Source organism: Salvelinus alpinus, chromosome 9, assembly GCF_045679555.1.
Source record: "Salvelinus alpinus chromosome 9, SLU_Salpinus.1, whole genome shotgun sequence".
Classification (NCBI taxonomy): Eukaryota; Metazoa; Chordata; class Actinopteri; order Salmoniformes; family Salmonidae; genus Salvelinus; species Salvelinus alpinus.
Genome location: NC_092094.1, coordinates 77682249 through 77694295, shown reverse-complemented (window position 1 = coordinate 77694295; position 12047 = coordinate 77682249). Strand labels below are relative to the sequence as shown.

At 41.6% G+C, this 12047-nt stretch overlaps 1 protein-coding gene across 1 annotated transcript in view; it reads right to left on the bottom strand.

Moving 5' to 3' along the window:
- The window catches only part of LOC139530666 (filamin-A-interacting protein 1-like), a 35567-nt gene extending 23778 nt beyond the window's left edge, over nt 1-11789 (bottom strand). Inside the window, exon 1 of the mRNA XM_071327261.1 lies at nt 11575-11789. The gene's annotated coding sequence lies outside the window, so the exon portion shown is untranslated. The remainder of the gene's footprint in view (nt 1-11574) is intronic.
- Nucleotides 11790-12047: the final 258 nt, after the last annotated feature.

The following is a 12047-nucleotide window of genomic DNA, read 5'->3' as shown; positions in this document are numbered from 1 at the left end:
TTAACTTTGGATAAACACTTCAGCTCCAACTTCTGGCTCCTTTGGCTTCCACCTATGATTCCAAACTCCAAGGACACTATTATTTTTCCTCCAGCACAGTTTAATTAAACCGTTTCTTATTCCCACATTTCCGTGGGTATTGTGTAATACTGTCAGCTGGGACATGCATTACTTTGATTCAGTAGTAATGAGCTGATTGAGCCGTGAAAAGCCCAACATTCACAAGGAACTGAGGTTAGATAGATAAGACTGTTGATTGAAACAGACCAGGATCAGGATATTGATCTATTACTCCAACTTCACCAAGGCGTAACAAGACCTTCTCTATACCCTTAACTTTTCTATAAACATTTCCATCAGATTCTTACAGGATGACCCTAAATGTCAGCGCAATGGTTTGCAACTGTTGTGATTAAAGTAGATTCTTAGCGGGCAAATGGGGATTCTAAAGCCACCTGGCCTCTAAGCCTCACATTCCATTCCTGCATGTTGCATTCCCACCTTCCCTAATGGGAGAGGGAGCTGATCAAATGGACAATGAGCCCTCTCCGGGTACCCCTGACCAGAATTCCCACACGTCCATGGAATCCAAGTCATCTGTAGTATGTTACTGTGTGACTGCTTGCATCAAACACCCAAGTTCCCTCTGATGAGAAGGCCAGGGCCTAATGATCTGTGGGGCCAGTGGAGGCCTGGGACTAAAGTAAGGTTGGGTCCCCCATGTCTACTCCCACATAGCCAGCCAGACCCTGGCGGTCATGACCAGCTGTCACTCAGGGTACACACATGCTCCTGGTCAATGCTGTAGAAAAATGATCCCCATCACTATAGCCATGATCAGCAAATGAACAGACATACTTAGGGGGAGTCCCACCACTTTAGGTTGGGACACAACATACTGGTCAAATGATCATTAAAAAAGTAACAAAGTTTGGCTACAGCTCCACCACATACTGTACATACAATCTAAATTTCGACCACGACGTGTCCAAACTTAGTTGGAGAGCCTGATTGAGCCAGTGGATATGATCTCTTTCCCAGACCTCTCTAGCGTTGGTGTTGTTTGTGTGAGGCCTGTACCTCCTCTGCCAGTGCCAGCGCCAGCGCTCCTCCAGGGGTTCTTCTGCATAGCCGAATGGTCCTTATTAGGCCTGTAATGTCAGCAATGGTAAATAGATAGCTCCTACTTCCTGAGACACTAGTGCCAGCAGCTGCCGGGATTCCAGGGACCCTCCAAAGTATTTGGAAAAATCAATAGTTTGATTTGGGGAGTTTGATATATCCACGCTATGAATCCAACGTGACTAAATATGGGCTGGGAACTGTGCCTCAGCACGAAGGAGTTTGGCAATGTACCACGCCTGCAGACACTTATAAAATGCAATGAGATCCCAAGGCTCTTCCATCTTAACAAGGAAAACATGACCTCGCCAGAAAATACCAGAATTTCAATGAACGGATATTTCAATCAAACTTGACTCGTGAATGTGGAAGAAATTGTCTAGAATCAAATATTAGTATTACAGTTTTTACAAGTCCCACTCCCTATTTCCCATGTAGTGGTACAAATTGGTCTGTCTCAGCTTTCTGCAGACACATTCCTTTGCAGACAAACAATGACCTTTGAGGTCCTAACAGACGTGTTCCAGAGACAAATTTTGTTAAACTGAAGAGTGATGACGTCTGTTGTCGGTTGAGACAGCTGATCACACTTACATTATACACATTTCTCGTTGATTGATGTCATAGCATTACATTACACATGGAAATTCTGTTTATTTCACTTGGAATTTCTTAAAAGTTCAGAGATGATGGTCCCTGCTGACATTTTGTATTTGTATCTATTAAGGACCCCCCTTAGCTGCTGCCAAGGCTAATCGTCCTGGGGTCCAAACAAGATTAACAAGAAAAATGTGTATATAATAGAACACATTATTTCACCACTACTATACCACTGCATATCTACAATACAATATGTATAATACCACAATACAAAAATATTGCAACATTACAATGTATGTTTGTGTAGAGTGTGTGTGTTCGCGTGTGTGCGTATGTGTGTGTGCCTGTGTGTGTGTGTCTCTTCACAGTCCGTGTTGTTCCATAACATGTAGTTTTATGTTTTTTAAATCAGATTTTACTGCTCGCTTGAGTTACTTGATGTGGAATAGAGTTCCTTGTAGTCATCGTTCCTGTCTTGTTGGCTACTTTACATACGTTTTGAAATGGTACATCTAGTGATCTACTTCTATTTATACTCAATACATCAATATTTATTACACCTGACATGTCATCATGCCAGAGCAATGTCATTTCCCTACCAGGTTTCAACTCATAGTATCCCCTTCATCATCACAGTCTTCTGATTGCATTGGTTAAATTTAGAGGTTCCACCATTAGCAAACACGGGCTCTTCAACATGAGGACCACAGTGTCTTAACAGTGCCATGTGCAGTGCATTTGGAAAGTATACAGACCCCTTGATTTCTTCCACATTTTGTTAACTTACAGCCTTATTCTAAAATGGATTAAATCGTTTTTTCCCCTTCATAAATCTACACACAGTACCCTATAATGACAAAGCAACACCTGTTTAAAGAACCCTGGAAAAATCACATTTACATAAGTGTTCAGGCCCTTTACTCAGTACTTTGTTGAAGCACCTTTAGCAGCAAATACAGCCATGAGTCTTCTTGGGTATGACGCTACAAGCTTGGCACACCTGTATTTGGGGAGTTTCTCCCATTCTTCTCTGCAGATCCTCTCAAGCTCTGTTAGGTTGGATGGGGAGCGTCGCTGCACAGCTATTTTCAGGTCTCTCCAGAGATGTTCAATCGGGTTCAAGTCCGGGCTCTGGCTGGGCCACTCAAGGGCATTCAGAGACTTGTCCCGAAGCCACTTCTGCGTTGTCTTGGCTGTGTGCTTAGGGTCGTTGGCATGTTGGAAGGTGTACGTTCGCCCCAGTCTAAGGTCTAATCATTCTGTAGAAGGTTTTCATCAAGGATCTCTCTGCATTTGCAAAAATTTATAAAAATCTGTTTTTGTTTTGTCATTATAGGGTGTTGTGTGTAAATTGATGAGGAAAAGATTGAATTTAATCAATTCTAGAATAAGGCTGTAACGTAACAAAATGTGGAAAAAGTCAAGTGGTATGACAAAAGGAAGACACTGTATGAATACATGAGTGACAGAAGTTGTACAGGGAAGGACCTTCAGTAGATGAAGATGGGTCAGCTAGTATGCCCTATTACTGTACGCAGTAGGCCTATCAAATAATATGCAATTCACATAGGCCTAAATGTGCACATACAAGTATCTCCATATGTTCTGAACAAGGAACTGTACTGTTGGTTAAGGGCTTGTAAGTAAGCACTTCACAGTAAGGTCTACACCTGTTGTATATGGCTCATGTGATTTGATTGATTTGAAGTTTGCATGTGTTGCATCTCACAGTAGATGTGATCTTCACAACTCTACTGTGCTGGGTAGCAACCCAATTCATTTGATCTATTTAGGGAGCAACATGGAGTAGGTTTACAGAATCTGTAAATGAACACCAACCAATCAAGAACCAAATTCCTTGAGTAACGTGACATGATTGGATATAACGTTTAAAAGGAGATTCTGAGGGGCGTGGGATCATGGGTCATGTTCAGGATGTTGCATAAAGGCCATAGAGTCTGCAAATTAGACATGGGTGAAGCACACTCAGATACAGTAGACTTACACACTAAATCATGAAGTCAGTCATTTCTCTGAAGTCTAAAATTAGAATTGCACTGAACCACTCCGGAATTCCACAGGCCCAGCCAGGTGGTCTCTGCATGAAATTCCATACAGTTCAAATGGTCTGCACTGATCTGTCCATGTATAACATGGCATGACATGACATAACATAATATTACATGACATTACATGATCGTTTCACACTGCTGGAAGAAAGCGATACACATTTTGTCTAACTTGAGTCTGTCCAACTCAAGAGCTCCAGCAGTCAGCCAGTGCAGACACTGAAAACTCAGAAACCACGGTGATAAGGCAGCTCTATCTCAGAGTCATGGTGCAGTCAACAATGTGCAAAACTGTCCAAATCGATGACATCAGAGAACAAACGGAACTCTCCAGAAGTCCATCATGATGTCACTCCCTCAACCTGAATGAGGGAGGAAGAGAGGAGCAGCCTGGTTGAGATCACTGATTACTACAGTAAGTCTCTCTTCAGGAGAATTCGAAGTCTCAATACACAAACCTTTCAAAAGTTCAGCAGCCAGTTTCTTTGCATGACTACTATTTCTAGCTAGAAGAGACGGAGAAGGTCAGTTGGAATAGGGTCAGAACCATTTGCAATGACCCAAGATACTGATGACCTATATAGATAAATACAGTACCAGTCAAAGGTTTGGACACACCTACTCATTCAAGGGTTTTCTTCAGTGAAGATAGTGAAGACATTTGTCACGTTCCTGACCTTATTTCCTTTGTTTAGTCTTTGTTTGGTTGGTCAGGACGTGAGCTGGGTGGGCATTCTATGTTTTGTGTTTCTATGTTGGCTTTATTGTTTGGCCTAATATGGTTCTCAATCAGAGGCAGGTGTTTGTCATTGTCTCTGATTGGGAACCATATTAAGGTAGGCTGTTTTTCACTGTTTGTTTGTGGGTGATTGTTCCTGTTCGTTGCGTTCATTGTCTCTATGTTCACATGTTCAGGTCTGTAGCGTCGTTAGTTTCATTTTTTGTTTATTGTTTTGTTCGTGTTGTTAAGTATTCCAATAAATATGGAAACGTACCACGCTGCAATTTGGTCCTCCTCTCTTTCACGTAACGACGATCGTTACAACATTAAAACTATGAAATAACACATATGGAATCATGTAGTAACCAAACAAGTGTTAAACAAATCAAAATATATTTTATATTTGAGATTCTTCAAAGTAGCTACCCTTTGCCTTGATGACAGCTTTGCACACTCTTTTTTGGTTACTACATGATTCAATATGTGTTATTTCATAGTTTGATGTCTTCACTATTATTCTACAATGTAGAAAATAGTTAAAATAAAGAAAAACCCTTGAATGAGTAGGTGTGTTCAAACTTTTGACTGGTACTGTATGTGACATACAGAAGGCTTAGGGTTCCTTTTAGATATCATATAGAAAGAGAGGACTTCTCCAGTCACAATATTAGTAGAATGTCATGTTGATTCACATTGAGCTTTATCAAAGAGCAAAGACCATCAACTGCATGGCCATTCAATTTATGCTGCTGAAGCACTGTGGTTATTCTTTATACTTCAAAACATGGAAATGTAACCTGCATCCATTCTATGTAAAACCCAGGTCTGGGACACATTCTTTACATTCATGACTTAGGGTCTAGTGATAGGGGTGATGGGGACAACACGGGTCGGGGACAGCTGTTGCTGAGTCTCCCCACCAGGTGTGAAGGCTGCACCACACTGGGAGAATAGTGACCAGCCCCAGCACCCTCTGTCTGGCCACAACCAGGGTCAGGGTCACTCCTCCAACCTCCCCCACTACCACAACACCCTTCCTGTAGTCTGGCCCACCACCACAACACACTCCAGGCTGTATCACAACGGGCCGTGATTGGGAGTCCCATAGGGCGGCGCACAGTTGGCCCTGCGTCATCTGGTGTTAGGGTTTGGCCGTGGTAGGCCGTCATTGTTAGTAAGAATTTGTTCTTAAAGGATCCGACCCTTTTTTTCAATTTTCTCCTAAAATGACATACCCAAATCTAACTGCCTGTAGCTCAGGACCTGAAGCAAGGATATGCATATTCTTGAGATCATTTGAAAGGAAACACTTTGAAGTTTGTGGAAATGTGAAATTAATGTAGGAGAATATAACACATTAGATCAGCGTTTTTTTAGTATTTTCTTTGTACCATCATCATTGAAATGCAAGAGAAAGGCCATAATGTATTATTCCAGCCTAGGTGCAATTTAGATTTTGGCCAGCAGATGACATCAGTGTATGTGCAACGTTTTAGACTGATCCAATGAACCATTGTATTTCTGTTCAAAATGTTGTATCAACACTGGCCAAATGTGCCTAATTGGTTTATTAATACATTTTCATAACAGTGCACTTTCCTCAAACAATAGCATGGTATTATTTCACTGTAATAGCTACTGTAAATTGGACAGTGCAGTTAGATTAATAAAAATGTAAGCTTTCTGCCCATATCAGATATGTCTATGTCCTGGGAAATGTTCTTGTTACTTACAACCTCATGCTAATCACATTATCCTACGTTAGCTCAACAGTCCTGTGGGGGACCCACCGATCCTGTAGAGGTTATCTGACTTGCCTAGTTAAATAAAAGTTTAAAAAATAAAAAATAAAACATAGGCAGTCTGGTGCCACTCCCACAACACACTATAGGCAGTTTGGCCCAGTGGCGGTCAGTGCAGTTTAAGATGAGGGAGGACCTTTTTCTTATGAGCCTTATTTCCTTTACAGCATATTGGATGACTCTCATTCATATTCTATTCACCCAGTTCAATGTAACATCGATAGGTCTAGGCGACTACATGATAGTCTACTACTGTACATAAATGTTCCCTATACCCATCATGAGATTGCTACAACCTTGCCTATGAATGAAAGTTTACAACGTAGGTGCACACAGGTCGAGAGACAAATTTCAGGTGACATTAGTCCAACAGTTGCAAATGAGAATTTCTATTGGACAAATTTAGGTATGTTTATCCCTGTTTTGTTCTGTTTGCTTCTGTTTAAGAAATGTTTCTCAACAGAATCAGCTAAACGAATGCACCCTGATCATGCGTGAACAGAGTTCACTTTCATAACAGCCACATTGTATTCCCTTTCCTTCCTTCGCTTGTGGACTTCAATGCACAACAAATCAGCTGTATGTGACCATGCGAAAAAGCCTTCCCAAGCCAAACCTATAGAAACAGCCTCGTTGTCACCATATTAGCTAAAGTAACGTAATAGTCAGCTAATAGCTAATAGAACTAACGCGTTAGTAAACCCGCTACAATCATGCAGTAATGTTAGTGTATTGTCAGTAAGCATCCCTCTGTTGGAGCAGAGTGTTTCAGTAGGCTAAACTAGCTAGCTGCATTTGCTAGCTAAGTAAGTGAAACTGAAAGTTTAAAAAAAAGACAAACTCTCTCTCTATTTCGCTCTTGCTTCTCCTTCATTTTGGAAGAAATGAATTTGTTCAAAACTGTTCAACTATTGTCTTTCTCTCTCTTTGAGTCAACTACTCACCATATTTTATAAACTGCAGTGCTAGCTAGCTGTAGCTTATGCTTTCAGTAGTTCTCTGATCCTTTGATTGGGTGGACAACATGTCAGTTTATGCTGCAAGAGCTCTGATAGGCTGGAGGACGTCCTCCGGAAGTTGTCATAATTACTGTTTAAGTCTATCGATGGGTAGTGAGAACCGTGAGCCTCCTAGGTTTTGTACTGAAGTCAATATATCCAGAGGAGGACAGAAGCTAGCTGTCATCCGGCTACACCATGGTGCTACCCTACATAGTGCTGTTGAGGCTACTGTAGACTTTCTTTGCAAAATAGTGTGTTTTAATCTAATATTTGGTGACGTGATTATATTTAGTATAGTTTTATCTAAAATAATAACTTTTTAAATGTTTTAAAATTGACATTTTTATGAAATTCACTAAGGAGGATGGTCCTCCCCTTCTTCCTCTGGCCCACACCCACAACACACTATAGGAAGAAGCATGCCTTCTAAATGTCACAGGAGTGATGAGTTGGACCATAGAGTTGGCCACGTGAAGCAGACCTCTGTTGCTATCCATATGAGGAAAAAAATACATTTCAATCTACACTGGACAAAATATTAATGCAACATGTAAAGTGTTGGTCCAATGTTTCATGAGCTGAAATAAAATATCCCAGAAATGTTCCGTATGCACAAAAAGCTTACTTCTGTCAAATGTTGTGCAAAATGTGTTTACATCCTTGTTAGTGAGCATTTCTCCTTTGCCAAGATAATCTATCCACCTGACAGGTGTGGCATATCAAGAAGCTGATTAAACAGCATGATCATTACAAAGGTGCACCTTGTGCTGGGAAGAATACAAAATCACAACAATGCCACATGTCTCAAGTTTTGACAGTGTGCAATTGGCATGCTGATTGCAGGAATATCCACCAAAGCTGTTGCCATAGAATGTAATGTTATTTTCTCTACCATAAGCCGCCGCCAACATCGTTTTAGAGAATTTGGCAGTACGTCCAATTGGCCTCACATCCGCAGACCCCATATAACCACGCCAGCCCAGGTCTTCCACATCCGGCTTATTCACCTGCGGGAACACCTGAAACCATCTGCGTGCTAGTCTTCCACACCAGGGTCTTGACCTGACCGCAGTTCGGCGTTGTAACTGACTTCAGTGGTCAAATGTTCACCTTCGATGGCCACTGGCACGCTGGAGCAGTGTGCTCTTCACGGATGAATCCCGGTTTCAACTGTACCGGGCAGACGTCTGGCGTCGTGTGGGTGAACGGTTTGCTGATGTCAACGTTGTGAACAGAGTGCCAGCATGGTGGCGATGGTGTTATGGTATGGGCAGGTATAAACTACGGTCAACGAACACAATTGCATTTTATGGACGGCAATTTGAATCCGCAGAGATACCATGATGAGATCCTGAGGCCCATTGTCGTGCCATTCATCCGCTGCCATCACCTCTTGTTTCAGCATGATAATGCACAGCCCCATATCGCAAGGATCTGTACACAATTCCTGGAAGCTGAAAATGTCCCAGTTCTTCCATGGCATGCAGACACACCTGACATGTCACCCATGTTTGAGATCCTCTGGATCGACATGTACGACAGCATGTTCCAGTTCCCGCCAATATCCAGCAACTTCACACAGCCATTGAAGAGGAGTCGGACAACATTCCACAGTTCACAATCAACAGCCTGATCAACTCTACGCGAAGGAGATGTGTCACGCTGCATGAGGCAAACGGTGGTCACACCAGATACTGACTGGTTTTCTGATACACAGATGCATATCTGTTTTCCCAGTCATGTGAAATCCATAGATCAGGGCCTAATGAATTAATTTCAATTGACTGATTTCCTCATATGAACTTTAACTCAGTAAAACCTTGAAATTGCTGCATGTTGCATTTATAGATTTTTTCAATATCAATGGCAAAAAATGTATTTCAAATACATGTAGATACTGTACATTTGCAGCTTTGCTAAACGCATGTAAAGCCTTAAAATACATTCCAGAGATGTATTTGATCTTCTTTTTTTTTTAAGGAATGGTTTCATCACATTAAAACGAGAGTTCAGTTCACATAACAGGGTTGACCTGTAAATGAATCACTAATCACCTGAAATAAATAATTATCTTCAGAAATAACTTCGTCCAAGCAACAAACTTTACAATGATGGTGAAAACTTGGAGAATTTTTGGGGATGAGTGTGTTAAAATCTTCCTAGAAGTCACAGAGGGTATATAGCGTTTTGGAACAAAACTCTTCAAATATGACTCTGAGATAGATTGGAATAGTGCAGGAGATTGTGTGTGCTCTATTCATTCTATTTCTATCTTCAACATGCAGTTTCAGATACAGCCCTGCCATTAGTTGAAAGCGGCCAATCCAATAGTTCCAGAAAGATATCCACTTCCTGAGATCTGTATTCAAAAATTGTTTTTAAGTAGTTGCTTTCTCAGATCTGCATTAAAAAAGTTTTGAAAAGTAGTCACTTTCTGAGATCTGTATTCAAATAGTTTTAGAAAGTAGTACTTTTTGGGATCTGTATTCAAATAGTTGTAGTCACCTCCAAAGTAACTATTTATTCCCCTGGAATAGTTACTTTCCCCAAAGCGTAGTTAAAACTGTAGTTATCCCAGGTCTGGTGCTGATGGCAGTGCACTGGACAGTGGACACATGCCCAGGGGATATAATCACCCCTTATGCACTCTCTATAGGTAGAATATTGGATACGTTCTATCCAACAATCTAGACATTCCAAAGCCTAGTGCATGATGTACCTTGCAGGAACAGTACTGGATGTACATTCACTATTGTGCTGTGTTGTCTTCCACAGCTGATAGAGCTACATTACCTCACAGCTACATTACCTCACAGCTTAGCCATGTCCTTGTCATCTCAATGATCAGAAGGAAGTGATGCAATATCATAATTATGTAGTGACGTGAGATGCTCTGTGACAACGGCATACTCAGTGGAAGGGGAAGCAGTTTGAGTAAGCAAGTGCCCTCTCTGCACCTGTGGCACGTATATGATTTAGCTTGGTCTGTCTGACTTAATAACTCTTCAAACATTGTAAAACACCGGACCAGTTTTAATACTGTGTCTGATTCTCACAGGTATGTGAATGAACTGTGGTGACCCCTGGAAGCAAAACGCTCACATGTGTAAAGTTAACTACTGACGCAAACATTTGGAAAGGATCTCCTTATCCCTGACCTGGACAAAGTGCCAAAAATGTTCATGGCGGATATCTCTCTCTCCCCTCCTCTATGTATCTACCATGATATCAATAAGTGCTGGAGGACCACATCAGCTCGAGTGGGAAAAGCTCAAGTATCTCTCCTCTCTCTCCCAGAGCTGGTCTGGATTAGGAGCACGACAGAGACAGATAGGTGCTGAGGAGATGAATGACAGTTAACCTAAAGTATGCCTGTACTGCACTGCCTTTAACCCTTTAAAAGAGAGATGTTGCACATTTCATTTTGGCTCAGCTAGACAGTGTGATGTATGCCTTGACAAATGGATTGCAGTTCATGAGAACCAAATGTACATGAATGTTCTGTGATTTATGGCATGGTGATAAATGAAATAATTTAACATCACTCAAATGAATTAATAACCAGGTAGAAAGTTGAGCCCCCCTAGACAAGGTTCAGGGAAGAGATCTGAACAGAGGAATCTGGATTAGTTGTTCCTTATCTTCCAGCCTAAATATCTCAGGAGAACATCATTTGTCTGGATTACGTTGTCAGCTTGAAGTCCTCAGAAAGTTCTTCTCACTAGTTAAATGCTAGAAGGGTTTCTCACACTGCTTTTACATAACAATGACAGAGGAATAAGTAGTGATTTATAGGAAATGCTAGATTAATGACTCTCTCTTTCCGGTGTGTGCTGTCACAGTGCCTGTGTCTAGCTCCTTGCTAATAACTATTCTACCTCCTGAGAACAGTCAAAATACCTTTACTCTCTTAAAAAACATGTCATCAACTGAATGTGTTTTAATTCATGTGGACATCATGGGTTTTAACCCATTCATACTGCACAAAGCAGGCAGCCACAGTCCATTGAAATAGATCGTATTCCCGACACACATTACTCCCTAACCTACAGTATATCAGTGCAGAACAGCACTGGCAAAGTCCAGCAACAGTAATAGTCCTCTCTGCATTTCAAACTCATAATACTAGAGCATTTCAGCTGATAAGCTTAGCTCCTGCCACGGCACGGGCAAATGGTTTAACTGTTTAGAGAGGAGAGATGCATGCTTTCACTACTTAATGCGCACTATGTAGAAGACAGTTACCTGTACTTTCTTACCTGCTCTTTCTGGTCCCCAGGGTTAGGTTTGGAGTGGTGCTGAAGGTAATCCTGCAGGAGACTCAGTCTGTCCTTCTGTATGTCGATGTCCTCTGACGACCTCTTCTTATTCCTCTTCTCACTACTACTCATGTTCATCTGCCTTGTTACAGAGTGAATGCCATCACACGGACCAGCTCTGCTCTCTCATTTCTCCTCCTCTAGGATTCCAGGTCAAGAAGAAAATGCTACAGCAAAGAGATCTGGGTCTCTCTCTCGCTCTACTCGCTTATCCACTCTCCCTACTCCCCTCTCTCATACACACATTCTCTTTACACTCTCCCCTCTCTCTCTCTCTCCCCTTTCTCTTTCTCTGTAAGTCAGCCAAGGAAATATACTCTTTGAGGAGAGTGAGGGAGTGCTTGTGACAGAGAGAGAATGGAAGGGAGTAAGGGTGAGGAAGTCTGTGTTTGAAAGGAGCCTTTGCTCAGCAG